The sequence below is a fragment of the Phocoena sinus genome, chromosome 4 (genome assembly GCF_008692025.1).
Source record: "Phocoena sinus isolate mPhoSin1 chromosome 4, mPhoSin1.pri, whole genome shotgun sequence".
In the NCBI taxonomy this organism is placed as follows: Eukaryota; Metazoa; Chordata; class Mammalia; order Artiodactyla; family Phocoenidae; genus Phocoena; species Phocoena sinus.
Genome location: NC_045766.1, coordinates 94440623 through 94456431, shown reverse-complemented (window position 1 = coordinate 94456431; position 15809 = coordinate 94440623).

Here is a 15809-nt window from a genome sequence, read left to right as displayed (position 1 = left end):
TCCTGTACCATTGATCTATATTTCTGTTTTTGTGCCACCAGTACTATGTTAAGTAGAAGTGGCTAGAGCAAGCATCCTTGTCTTGTTCTTGAATTTAAAGGAAATGCTTTCAGCTTTTCACTATTGAGTAGGATGCTAGATGAAGGTTTGTCATAGATGGACTTTATTTTCTTGAGACATGTTCTCTCTATACCCACTTTGATGAGAACTTTTATCATTAATGGATGTTGAATTTTGTCAAATGCTTTTTCTGTGTCTAATGAGATGATCATGTGAGTTTCATCCCAGGACCTTCTTGCCTCTGTGATCCAAGGTCAAGTCTTTTCCCTGGTCATGGATGCCCCTACTCTAGTGCCACAGTGTGGCATTGACTGAGCAGGGACTATAGCATTCACTTGACTCTGCCTTGGGTGTGAGGCAGTCCCAGGAAACCTGGCAGCTGCTAGGGTAGACCACTCCCCTGCCTCTGGGGCAAGTCCCCTTTTCTCATAGTTGATCACTCTCCCCAGACTGTGATACTCCGCCCTGTTGTGGAACTGCTCTGCAGATCAGGCATGACGGCCCGTGTGATCTTGCAGTCACTGGGGGTGAGTTGTGGAGGAGTGGCCACTTTCTAGAAATCTGGGTGAATTCTGGGGTGCCATTTGAGTAAGTGTCAACAATGGCTGCTGCTGCCCCACCCGGATTCTGCCCCAGGATCAGGTCACCTCTGTGGTAAAGTCTTTTCCTCTGTCCTGGTTGCCCCGAACCCAGTGCCATGCTGTGGTATGGAGTGAGTGGAGCCAGAGCATTCTCTGTCAGCTTGAGCTGGGTCGAAGTATGTGGCAAAATGGTCACAGGAAACTTGACAGCCACTAGAGCAGATCTCTCTCCACCCTTCCTTGGGAGCTAGTCAGCACCTGCACTCCTCAGGAGTGCAAAATACAAGGGGTTGTATTTGCCACAGCAGTCTGAGAGCCAGCCAAGAGGGCTTATCTCCTCCATTTAGAACCACAGGACTGGGAAACCCCATCTGTGGCTCAGTCTGTTCACTCCCCAGGGCAGGTGTCCACCCTTGTTACGTTCCTTGTTCTTTCCCATGGGCACAGGTTCTGACCTGATCACTTTTCTTCCCTTCCTGCCTGATTACATGTGTATATTTCTTACAGCCTGGGCTGTAGAGGAGTCCTTCTACCAGTCTCCAGTTAGTTTTCAGTGAGAATTCTTTCACATGTAGATGTATTTTTCATGCGTTCATGAGGGGAGGTGAGCTCCACCCTTTTTCTCTGCCATCTTTATCTCTCTTCCCTGTCTCACTTATTTCACTTAGCAAAATACCACCTAGATCCATCAGTGTTGATGCAAATGTCAGGATTTCATTTTTTTTATGTGGCTGAGTAATATTCCATTGTGTGTGTCTGTGTGCGTCTGTGTGTGTATGTGTGTGTGTATATATATATATATATATAAAATCATTGTATATATGTACCATATCTTCTTTATTCATCTATTGATGAAGATTAGGTTGCTTCCATGTCTTGGCTATTGTAAATAGTGCTGCAATGAGCATGGGTGTGCATATATCATTTTGAATTAGTGTTTTTGTTTTCTTCAGGTAAATACTCAGAAGTGAAATTGCTGGATCATATGGCAGTTGTATTTTTAATTTTTTGAGGAATTTCCATACTGTTTTCCATCAAGGCTTTGCCTATTTACAATCCTACCAACAGTGCACAAGGTTTCTCTTTTCTCCACATCCTTGCCAACACTTGTTATTTGTTGTCTTTTTGAAGATAGCCATTTTCACAGGTGTGGGGTGCTATCCCATTGTGGTTTTGATTTTCATTTCCCTGATGCTTAGTGATGTTGAGCATCTGTTGGTGTGTTGTTGGCCATCTATACAGCTTTGGAAAAATGTCTATTGTAAGGCCTGAAACCATGAAACTCCTAGAAGAAAACATGGACAGTGTGCTCTTTGACATCAGTTAGAAATATTTTCTTGGATCTGTCTTCTAAGGCAAGGGAAATATAAGCAAAAATAAACAAATGGCACTACATCAAACTAAAAGTCTTTTGCATGGGGAAGGAAACTATCAACAAAAAGAAAAGCCAACATATTGAATGAGAGAAGACATTTGTAAATGATATATCCTATACAGTGTTAATATCTAAAATATACAAAAAACTCATATGACTTAACACCAAAAAAAAATAAAAACAGATTTAGAAAGAGACAGAAACCTGAATACATTTTTCTTTTTGCTGGATGAGAAAAGTTTGGAGAAATGAACTAAGCACCATGTGCATTACGGGTTATACTACCAATATCTATTTTTTTAGATTCTAAAAGCTACACAATATCAGAAAAAAGCTCTGAACTTCTGGCTGAAAGGAAGGTCCTATTTGAAATTTAATTTGTATTTACCAATTTTCCTATAAAATACGTGTGGTAACCTGTGGTAATTCATGGGGAATAGAATTTTTTTCTTTCCTGAATGCACAATATGGTTGGTAATACGTTGAAGGCCAACCTCAATCTCGAGAAGCAATCAGTATAAAAATAAGCATTGCAGGTATGTTAAATATAGTAGCATGATCTCAATGCAATAACATATATCAGTGCATTATTTATTTTTATTTGCAATAACTTAGAAGCTATGTGTTAAACAGGTCCACTTGAAGAAAGGAAAACTGAAAAGGGGGTTTCTATCTAGGCTGGAAACCAGAAGATCCTCCTTTAGCTTCTGAATTAAGTAACATATTATGAGGGTTAATACCAGCACATAAACAACATCATGGTTTTCTAGTTTATCGGCTTATTAAGAAGAGTTAATTCACAGTGAATTACAAGGGCATATACCCTGTATCTTCAAATAATTAGTTTCCAAATACAGGGAACGTTCTTTTTTATGTCACACTGTTTATCGGCACTTTTTTTAGTCTCTAAGGATAAGGTGGATAATTCTCACGATAGTCATATTCTTATAAGTGAAAGAATGACAGCAAATAATGAAAATAATAAAGAAATTTCAGAATGTAATAAGTGCCATAAAGACAATATAGCAGGATATTGTGATAAAGAAGATGTATATACTGAGCAGGAGCTGAGGTTATTTTAGATAAACTGGTCAGAGAAGACATCTCTGAAGAGATGACATTTGAATGGTATTTGAGCAGAGACCTGAGTGATGATCAAAATCTGTCTTGCTGGAGGAAGATCATACCAAGTACAGGGATTAAAATCTATAAAGTCTATGAAGAAGAGTGTGCTTAACTCTTTTAATTGGCAACAGGAAGCATAGATAAATCTAAATATAGAGAACAAAAGATAAAGTAGTACAATATTAAGGGGCAGAAATAATTAGAGAAAATACTATATATGACCTTTGAGCATTCCAAGCAGTTTCGCTCATTCTAATGACTAAAGGAAACCACTGGATATTTCTGATGAGAGATGAGGTGCTCTGAGTTATAATTTAATAATCTTACTTTTAACATACTCCTACCCAGGGCCAGGAATTTTGTGTGAAGCTAGGGATGTGAAACATATATGGCTTGGACCCTCTCATCAGTTAGTTGAGTCTGTTAGTCTTTTGATCACCTTCAAGCAGCCTCAGTGGCCTAAGGACCACAGGTGAAATTACTGGGCCACACCTGGATACCCTGCCAAGGTACTTGGCTTCCCAGGATGAGTCTTGAAGTCATGACTTTTAAGAGTTACGTGTTTCAGACTTTTTAACAGCAATAATTTCCATCTATTATTGACTCTGTTACTGGGGAAACTCACAAAACAATTTGTTTCATGGAAAATTATTCATTATTATCGATTCAGAGAGATCAAAAGTTTTATCCTGCTGTCATTCAAGCTATAATTTTAGTAAGCATTATTACTGATTATTGAGTAAGATAAGTTCTAATAACTACTATTGTACTTATTCTAATTTTAAGACAACTTGAATTATTTTTTAAAAACTAGAGGTAGATTTTTTGATGATCTACAAACAATAAATGCTGGAAAGGGTGTGGAGAAAAGGGAAGACTCTTGCACTGTTGGTGGGAATGTAAATTGATACAGCCACTATGGAGGTTCTTTAAAAAACTAAAAACAGAACTACCATATGACCCAGCAATCCCACTACTGGGCATATACCCTGAGAAAACCACAATTCAAAAAGAGTCACGTACCACAATGTTCATTGCAGCTGTATTTACAATATCCAGGACATGGAAGCAACGTAAGTGTCCATCGACAGATGAATGGATAAAGATGTGGCACATATATACAATGGAATATTACCCAGACGTAAAAAGAAATGAAATTGAGTTATTTGTAGTAAGGTGGATGGACCTAGAGTCTGTTATACAGAGTGAAGTAAGTTAGAGGGAAAAAAATAAATTCTGTATGCTAACACATATATATGGAATCTAAAAACAAACAAACAAAAAGGGTTCTGAAGAACCTACGGGCAGGACAGGAATAAAGACGCAGATGTAGAGAATGGACTTGAGGACATGGGGAGGGGGAAGGGTAAGCTGGGATGAAGTGAAAGAATGGCATGGGCTTATATACACTACCAAATGTAAAATAGATAGCTAGTGAGAAGCAGCTGCATAGCACGGGGAGATCATTTCTATGCTTTGTGACCATCTAGAGGGGTGGGATAGGGAGGGTGGGAGGGAGATGCAAGAGGGAGGAGCTATGGGGATATATGTACATGTATAGCTGATTCACTTTGTTATACAGCAGAAACTAACACACCATTGTAAAGCAATTATACTCCAATAAAGATGTAGAAAAAAAAAAAAAAACTAGAGGTATTTTCTAATGGACTGGATAATTTTTACTGTAAAAGAATCCTGATGTGTCTACTTAAATGCTGTGAAATATCTCTCCATTCTCTGTTTTTAGTTTAAAAAATATTTACAAATGACTACCATTTTGCATAAAAATATAAGCAGTAAAAGGGAAAGAAAATATCCTGCATTAGTATGCTTTGTTTTTTGGTTCTTATTTTTTTTAGACAAAGATTTGCTTCATCACAGGAATTTGTAACCCCTTGCAAAGTACAGATATAATTCAAATTATATTACTGCTTGTGTTTGTGTTTTAATAATTAAGGAAGAGAATGAAAAAGACACAAAAAAACTTCTTCAAGATAATAACTGAATGTTTTCCCTGAAGCCATAGAATAACTAATATTGTGGAGTAAATAAATGATATTCATCATTTTCTTCCATTTGTAATTTCACATCAAGCAGAATATTTAAGGAACTTCAAAGGTAGCAGATATGAGATTTAAGAAAATAATATGTTAAACTTGGTTTTCCTTTCTTCTTTGTCATCATATATTATTGCATGTCTGTGTAATAATTTAGTATCCAGCAAGAACTCTTAAGAAAAATGTATTTGTTGTCTAAGGGTTAAACAAAAAGCAAGGTAAACATATTGCACTCTTCTAAAACTGTTGTGTTAAAATACGGGAAGGCTTCTAAACCCAGCAATACCAATCAGTTAAATTTAACATGCAAACATTGACCATGATTTTAATATAAATGCTTGAGTAGTATAGTGGCCCAGAGAATGTGCCTTTTGGACCTCCGACTACAGACAACCTAATTAGCCAAGGGCCACAGCTGCTGGACTCTTAAGATCCATCTCAGCATTTGCAGTGAGGCCACTCCAGTGGTTTTCCCCCAGCCAGTGACTGAGCACTGCATCTCTCTGGTAGACACGGTACTCCTGGGAAGGCAGACTTTTAGTCGGATTCCCTAATAGCTCTGCCAAACCTTTCTCAACCCACACAGCACTCTAGGATGCTGCCATTTACCTTTCTTCCCTTTCTCCTTCACTCAGGCTGACACTTGCATTACAGTCTGATGGCTACCCCAGTGTTCCCCGATTTCCTCCCCATTTCCCCTCATAGGCATTTCTCTTAGCAAAACCCTTGTATGTTTAATCCTATCTTTGTGTCTACAGGAAAGAGTACTTAGGCTAAAATAAGTAGTTAGTGTTTTAATATAATTTTACATATATGATCAGTGTGATCATCAAAAGAGCTCCTTGAGAAAGGCAGAAGAATTATCATTATTTGACAGAGGAAAACAGGAGATGATTCAATGGTATTCTGGATTACATGTGATTCAAAAATGACAGATCATTGCTAAAAAGCCAGTTTCAGCACAGAGTGACTCTTCAGTCATTGACTCTAGTTTGACAAGAATTAAATGCAAAGTTTAACATTCAATTAAAATTGAATTAATAAACTCACTAACCCCAATTTCCTTTATTTGAAGAGAATTTAAAGAAATCACAGGCACTCACTAGACCTATGGAATGGAATAATAATAATGCAAAGAAAAAATACACACAAAAAAACAGTGCAATACTGTATCTAGACATGAAATCATTTTTCTTGTCAATTCTGTCCTATCTTCAGTAATTTCCGTTACCTTTACTTATGAGTTGGCTGACATCATATCAGTCAACACAAAAATCTTCTTTATAGAACCTGGTGGACCTGTCAGTATTGGTAGTCCTTACTGGGAATGCCATGGGGAGAGGCTTCACAGGGTCAGTAACCTCTGATAGGCTGTAGAGAGATTAGCATGAATCCACATAGTGGGTCAGGAGAAAATATCATACAAACAAATATGTATGTGGACATATGTTTTATATGTCAAAAATATATTTAGTTTTTATAGTCTACTTATTTTTTTCATGGAGTATATGATGAGTATTTTGCTATAACCTTAAATGTTCATTGAATATATATTGTTTTAATGCTCTGTGAGAGAGATGCTCAGAGAGGTTAAATATCTTGATCAGATCACACTGTTTAATAATTATGTATTAATATACATATATATGCATTATATTATTTTCATAAATATTATTAGATTTTGGATGCCACTGCATTCATGTTGTTCTTCACAATGTCGAAGACACCCCAACCAGAGCAAATAAAGGATAAAGACAGTTAACTGGGTCATTCAGCCACTTATTGTGCAAGATTTGTAAATCTATACCTGTTTATTGTAATCACTTTTGAGAAAAACACGTTAAGATCAACCACAGTGTTTCTTTTGTTATATTATTCCTCCCTTAGAAGATGTTACAATAGGTCCACTAATAAGAAATTATTCTCCTTTTCTATTTAAATAACATTTTAAAAGTATTATTCAATGGTAAATGTTATTTGAATCATAAAGGGTCAGAGAGTAATGATTATCTCAATGAATTCACTTAGAACCAAATTAGCAATTGGAAGAAACTGAAAAGTCTATATTTGTCTCCAACACATCTTGAGGACTGTATTTTTTAAGAAATGTATGATGGGAAAATGTGCACCACTCTCTGAGTCTGCTTTGGTTACCTTGTTTAGTCGGAGTTTTACCCACAGGATGACTGTCATCCTTCAGTGTATAATTATGCTTCTTTGAGACAGAAGCTGTGTGAGTTTGTCTTGTTCTTTCAAGAGCTAGTTTATTTATTTACTTATTTATTTTTAACGTTTTTATTGGAGTATAATTGTTTACAATGTTGTGTGAGTTTCTGCTTTACAATATAGTGAATCAGCTATACATTTACATATCTCCCCATATCTCCTCCCTCTTGTGTCTCCCTCCCACCTTCCCTATCCCACCCCTCTAGGTGGTCACAAAGCCCTGAGCTGATCTCCCTGTGCTATGCAGCTTCTTCCCACTAGCTATCTATTTTACATTTGGTAGTATATATAAGTCCATGTCACTCTCATTTCCTACCAGCTTACCCTTCCCCTTCCCCATGTCCTCAAGTCCATTCTGTACGTCTGCGTCTTTATTCCTGTCCTGCCCCTAGGTTCTTCATAATCATTTTTTTTTTTAGATTCCATATATATGTGTTAGCATACAGTATTTGTTTTTCTCTTTCTGACTTACTTCACTCTGTATGACAGACTCTAGGTCCATCCAGCTCACTACAAATAACTCAATTTCGTTTCTTTTTATAGCTGAGTAATATTCCATTGTATATATGTGCCACATCTTCTTTATCCATTCATCTGTCAGTGGACACTTAGGTTGCTTCCATGTCCTGGCTGTTGTGAATAGTGCTGCAATGAACATTTTGGTACATGACTCTTTTTGAATTATTGTTTTCTCAGGGTATATGCCCAGTAGTGGGATTGCTGGGTCATATGGTAGTTCTATTTTTAGTTTTATAAGGAACCTCCATACTGTTCTCCATAGTGGCTGTATCAAGTTACATTCCCACTAACAGTGCAAGAGTGTTTCCTTTTCTCCACACCCTCTTCAGCATTTACTGTTTGTAGATTTTTTGATGCTGGCCATGATGACTGGTGTGAGGTGATATATCATTGTAGTTTTGATTTGCATTTCTCTAATGATTAGTGATGTTGAGCATTCTTTCATGTGTTTGTTGGCAATCTGTATATCTTCTTTGGAGAAATGTCTATTTAGGTCTTCTGCCCATCAAGAGCTAGTTTACTTATTAGGGTTCACGCTGTGCTTCCTGCCCGACCATCTCAACGGTGCGTATTAGATGATAGCATTGTGAAGGTTGCTGAAATGATCAATGAGTTGTCTTTCTCAGTACTAGGCTAACTGCAGCTTGTGAGAAATATATAAGACCTGGGGTAGTGGCAAGTGGGAAAGCAGAAGGAGAGCTGGAAAAAGTAAAGGAAAATGGGATGAAGGAGGACAAAAGGGAGGGTAGCTGGTGCACATCCCATATCCCAGTGTTTACAGGAACATGTTTCAGTGATCTATGTCTGCTCTGTTTAGCAGCATGGGTACAATTCTGCCCTTGAAACACAGATCAAGTTACTATGTCAATCTGTTCTCTTCCCTGTCAGATGTTTCACTGATTCTGATTTCTGTGGACTGTTTAAGTTGTTCTAGACTAAGTTAGTTCAGGCCTTTCTTCTGATTAACGAGGTGGAAATGGTTAATATTTTCTTCTTGAGTGAGTGATGCTGGAAACAGTTTTGCTGTAATGACTGCTGTCACTTAATGCCTCAATATATGCCCACTTTTCTCCCACCTTCTTTTTCAAGTTTGAATTTGTGCTATGAGATATTAACAATGCCTACACTTATAGGTATTAATTATTCCAATGTGACCACAAGAGCTGAACTAACCATTTATAGATTTAAACAATGACATAGCTTAGGATAATTTAACTTGAATAATACTCTCTGGAAAAAAAATAAGTGCTATTTTATAGCAATCCTTTTTCTTGAAAATTGATATTTTTCAGTAAGCTCATTAATGAAATGTCTTAGTTTTATCTCTGCTTTCTTTTACATCAGCTTTCAGAAAAATAAATCATTTGATGTAGTAGAAAGAGCCAGAAGCTAAGAAACTTGGGTCTGGTCACCATAATGGTAGCTAATTGCATGCCTTTAGGCTAGTTCTTACTCTCTGAGCTATTACACTTTGGAGCTAGGCTAACTTATCTTCAGGGACCCTTTCAGCTTTTAAATTTTAAGATTATAAAGTGTTATTTCTTGCACTTTTCTCTAAAAATGTGGGCTGTTACTAAGTGGTAATATAAAAACAGACAGAAGCATAATATATTGAATAGAGTACCAAATAAGGAACTTGTTAGAAGTGATTTTAGGTCCAGCTCATTTACCAACTGGCTGCAGGATGGTGAATGAGTCATTTAAAGTTTTCATCCTCATCTATAAAATGAAGATATTAATTTCAGAACTTTGTGGCTAGAGTTAAATAAGATGCTTTAGAAACAAACAAAACACTCCATGAAGCAAAGCCCTCTGGAGCTGAAAGCTATTGATTACTTGTTCAGTAAAGGACTTATCTTAAAATTTCACTTGAATCCTACCTCCTATTATCTGTATATTCTGTGTAAAATTATAAATCACATGTACAAGCACACATTTTTCTCCAAGTGTTACATTTTCTGTTGATCTTATTGTAGGATGACTTTTGCCTCCGTGCTTTAGATTTCCCAGAGATGGACTATTTTTTTCCATTATACTTTTATGTGTTCTGGCCTCATAATTTTATTTACAGTTCCCTAAAAATGTCTTCCTCTTCCTCTCCTCCAGATTGCTCTCATTGCTACTCCTTCTATCTCTAATGCCCTCTTTTCCCTTGGTCTACTCCACCAGTTTCCACATTACAGAATTACATTCAGTTTTGAATTAACACCTGCTTTTTCCATGGTGCCTTTAATTGCTATCCAGTTAATTGTGATATATGCCTCTTTGGACTCCAGTAACTTTTGAGAATTATATTTCTTCACAGCATATCATACTTTATGTTGTATTTATTAGATTTTTAAATTAATTTTTATTGGAGTATAGTTGCTTTACAATGTTGTGTTAGCTTCTACTGCACAGCAAAATGAATCAGCCATACTTATACGTATATCCCCTCCCTTTGGGTTTTCCTTCCCTTTTAGGACACCACAGTGCATTAAGTAGAGTTCCCTGTGCTCTACAGTATGTTCCCATTAGTTGTCTATTTTATACATAGTATCAATAGTGTATATATGTCAATCCCAGTCTCCCAGTTCCTCCTACCCCACCACTTTCCCCCTTGGTATCTATACATTTGTTCTCCATGTCTGTGTAGCATACTATTATATATGTATGTGTACATTACATACTAATACATATATAAAGTGTACAATTACACTCTTCTGACCCATGCTTTTAATCTTATTTTGAAGCCATTTTAGAATATCAGTAAATAGCAAAAATAGTACAGTTTCCAGATATCATTTACCCATATCTCCTAATGTTCACATTTTGCATGATCATAGACAATCATAAAAACTAGGATATTGAATTGGTATAGTAGTATTAACTAAACTACAGTTAATTTAGATTTTACCATTATTTTTATTGATATATTTTTTCTATTTCAGGACTTATTCCAGGATTCCATATTACATTTGGTCATTATGTTGCTTTATTTATTCAATTATTTATTTATACCAGTATAGTATCATGAATATTTTATTCTATGAGTTATATTCAATACCAATCTTATTTATTTTCAAGTTTAGCCATTGGGAAATCTTTCATATTGTTCCTATTACCTTTGGATGTGCCCCAATATTTTTTTGAGTTCTTCCTTATTTTCTGAAACCACAAAATTTCCAGGTTAATTTTGTGTTTTTCCTACCCCAGCTCTGGAATCAATCCTTTCTACAAGGAGCCCTAATTTTTATTACAGGATATTGGTACTTAGAAACCAAGATCTGAGTGCTATGTGTGCTCATTGCCCCTGGTATATCGTTGCTTCTATGCCATCTCAGTAAACAAGCTAGGAAATATATGTATGTTACTAGCATATGCACACACACAGATACACATATATATTTGTGTATATATTTAAATGTATATATATTTAAAAGTCCAGTATTTAATAACATCTATGATTCCAATACAGTACTGCCAGAGAGTTCATTTTAGCCTTCCCTCTTTCCTTATTTGTAACTACTTTCTGCATTAGGAAGAAACCAAATGCAGAAAGGTTTTATTTATTTATTTTCTTATTTACTTATTTATTTTCTTATTTGTTCAACCCTAGCATATACAGAAAGCATTTTAGAACTGTTGACCCTGATCCCTGTGAGAAACAAATTTACTAACTAGGATATATTTGTGTAAAGTTCTTTTACTCTTTAGCCTAATAGTAAAATACTGTTTTCTAAGTTAGTTAGGTTAGCTCTCTTATTTCCTATCCCCTGTAGTTCGGCTATTATTGATTGGTAACAAAGTTAGAATTCATTGTTATAGTTTGTATTCAGTTTTTCACTTTATCGTAGTTGATTTCTTAAATTTTATTTTAGTTTTTATTTAATTTTGTTTTTTGGCCATGCTGCATGGCTTGTGGGATCTTAGTTCCCTGACCAGGGATTGAACCCATGCCCTCAGCAGTGAAAGTACGAAGTCCTAACCACTGGACCACTAGGGAATTCCCCATAGTTGATTTTTTTTAAATGACAGATAGTAAAATTCACTCATTGTGGTGGACCATCTATGGGCTTTGACAGAAGCATGGAGTTCTGTATCCATGACCACAGTCATGACATAAACAGTTCTAACATGCCAAAAATTCCCTCATGCTACCATTTGTAATCAGTCCCACTTCTCATCCCTAACTGCTGGCAACCACTGATCTGATTTCAGTCCCTATAGTTTTGCCTTTTCTAGAAACTCATATAAATGGAATCATATAGTATGTAGCCTATAAGTCTAGCTTCTTTCACTTCTCAAAACACCTTTAAGATTCCCACGTGTTGCTTCATTCAACAGTTTATTCCTTTTTATTTTTGAGTAGTATTACCTTGTATGGACTTATCATACTTAACTTCCCTTTATGAAGTTATTTCCACTTCAGAGCCATTGTGAAAAAAAATCTGCTATAAACATTCACATTTTTTTGTGTTTACTTAAGTTTTCATTTCTCTTGAGTAAATAGCTAGCAGTGAGATTGCTGAGTCCTAGGGTATATGTGTGTTTAAGTTTTTAAGAAACTAAAGAACTGTTTTTCAAAGTTGCTGTACTATTCTGCATTCTGACCAGCAATGCATGAGTTTTAGCTGGTCTACATTCTTGCCAGCTTTTGGTATTTTAACTTTCTTTGATAGTATAATTATAATTAATGCATAGTGGTATCATATTGTGGTTTCAATTTGCATTTCCCTGAATAATGATATTTAGCATTTTTCATATGGTTATTTTCTATTTCATATATCTTCTTTGGTAAAATGTCTGTTCTGATATTTTCCCCATTTTATTTATTTTTTCTTATTATAGACTTATTTTTCTTACTGTTATTTTGAGAATTCTTTATATAATTTGGATCCACTTTTCTTGTGAGAAATGTCATTTGTAAATGTTTTTTCCTGTTGCTAGTCCTTTCATTATCTTAACCATGAATTATGTATGCAAGAAAGCCGATAAGACAATACTCCTAAGTCCTGTTGAAGTAGGGTGTGTACAGAATGAGGGAATGTGTTGCAAAATCCCCAATGATATGTGTGTGGACATATCATATGTGTGTGTATATACATGTTTATAGCAGGAGAGTGGTTCAGTGGCTCTCTAAAGTCACAAAAGTGCTTCACCAAAGGAAAAAGTCAACTGTAAACATCAGCAAGATCAAGCTTCAGACAGTACCGGTCAAGTAAGAGTTGTCCTGGTAACCTCTCTTCCTTCCTGACCCTTCAGCCGAGGCTCCTGAATGGGGAAGGAAGTAGGGAAAAGAAGGGATGACCCAACTCTAATCCCTTACCAGTGAGCAGGCAGTGCACCAGCAGCCTTCCCTGGAGTTGAGATAGCTTTGTATTAAGCAAGAAGACATGGCTATTAGATGAGACTCAACATCTAAGTGTCAAACCATAAGTGTGCTTTTTTTTCTGTAAGGTACCATAGAAATATTTACAATCTGTGCATGATTAGAAAGTTAATGGAACCATCTAAGTTTCAAGTAGGGAAGGGGGAATAAATGAATAAACTATAAAGAGACAGTGGGAGGCAACATGACTTGCTTTGTGAATGTAGGTCATGATTCCTCAATGTTCAGTGTAACTAGTAAAATTTATAGAAAGAGTATCACATTCTGTTTTATGTGCACCTTTGTTAGGATGTACCGTAATTGATTTTACCCCCACTCTGAGGACATTTAGATTATTTCTAACCTTTATTTGTTACAAGTAATTCTAAATGGTTAACCTCATATGTATGTGATTTTAGAGGAGTCTATCTGCAGGAAATATTCTTATATATGAAATTGCTGAGGTAGGCATTGCCAAAATGCTCTCTAAAATTTTGTGGCAATTTGCATTTCCATCATCAATGTGCCCACTTTCCCATATCTTACAATGAACTATTGAAATGTGTTCATTTTTGCCAGTCTGATAAGTTTTTAAAAGGCAGTTTTGTAATTTAGTTAACATCATCTCATTTTGAGGGAATTAAAATCTTTTAACTAAGAGCAATTTTATGTTTTCCAGTGAAATATTATTCTATAACTTCTCTTTACATATCTTCCTTACAGTCTTGTTCTTATTAATTTTTATTAGCTCTTATATATTAGAGAATTCAGTTCTTTGATGCATGAGTGGCAAATATTTTCCCACTATGTTATTTGTAGTTTGATTTTGATTATGTGCTTTACGTTTTTTGGTTTTTATATAATTGAGTTTATCAGTCTATTATGTATAATGGCTCTGGATTCTGGCCATAATTAGAAAAACCTCTTTAATATGTATGTATATATATATTGATGTAGATACATATAAATGTATATAATTCATAATTTTGTCTAATACTTTAATGTTTTTATTATTTACATTTAAATTTTAGATTCACTTAGATTTTGTTTCCTAGTATGAAATATATCTGCCTTTATTTTTTCAACTATCTGTTCTCTTTCCCCAAACTATTTCACATATTGATTTTAAATGAATTTAATTTTGAATTCATTTATCATATGTTACATTCCCAAATATATTTAGGTGACTTCTAATCTTCCTTGTCTACTCTTAAATCTATATCTTTATGTATTTGCATTGTACTATATTAATTACTGTTTATAATATAAAAATCCATTTATACATATAATTTTTAAAGAAAAATCTGGTCAGGTTAGTAGAGCTTTTTGATCCTATCTATTATTCTTATTTTCAGAATTTCACAGATAGTTCTTGCTTCTTCATATTAGGTTTTGAGCTATTAAAGTCAGGAGCTGAGACTTAAAGCATTTATGTTTAATGCATAGCATATTGCCTAATGCCTGAAATATTGTAAGTAAATCATTGAACATTTGTTGAATTGAATTGTAATTATTTTAAAATCATAGCACCACAAAACTGGTCTTTTATCTAGGGAAGTAGATGAGGAATATCAATTTGAAAATTTTGTCCAGATAACATGCAACTGCCAAGCAAGAAAGAAGTGAAGGCATGAAACAACAGAAACCCACAGCACTTGTGGTAATGTTAATGATGGGAGGGGCAATTACAACATTTCTGGAGAAAAAAGTTTGTTGAATTAATATAATAGTCTGAAACTCACACAGTGCCTTACTAGTAAACTAACAATAAGCGTTATATCCTATTATATCACTCGTCAAGGATAGACTCTAAAAGATATCCATTGTTTTGCTGAACATGCAAACATTTTCCCTTTTCCTCATAACAGGATTCTCATTTACCTTTAAGAATCCTCTTTTCCGTGGTTCTTTTGGACCTGATTTGAACCCTAGCTCCAGAGTTGAGTCCAGGCTTTGTTAATCAAATCCTTACCCCTGCCTACAGTGGACGGTTATTAATGTACTTGACTCAAGGTGGGTCATTCAGAGAAATATTTGTCTCTATCACATATATACTATGAGAATGTAGGACTGGAGTGCTGGGGGTCCATCATATTGCAATAAATTGTCTGGAAATGAAAGCAAAGCACAAAGAAGAATAAATCAGCCAAGTGGGAGAGATTACTGTTCCAGATGTCATCATTTAAACCCCTGGATCCAGCTGTGAGTTGTCTTCATTTAGGTATTCCAATAATGTCAGTAAAAAAAAGACAAGTTTGTACGACTTGAATTTCTTTCATTTGCAACTGAACACCTTAACTAATACACACCATTCCTAGGATCATATTTGAAATAGTTCTCAAGCCATTTTGTTCACGCAGGATTGTGTGTTTATGTGTATGTGTTTGGGTATGTTTTCTTTATGAAACAGATTGTATTTTTCCTGAAAACTCAATAGAGTACTCTGAACATCCTGACAGTGTTACTTGCTTCTGATGGAGTTATGCAAGATACTTGCCTACATCACTTATTTTAGA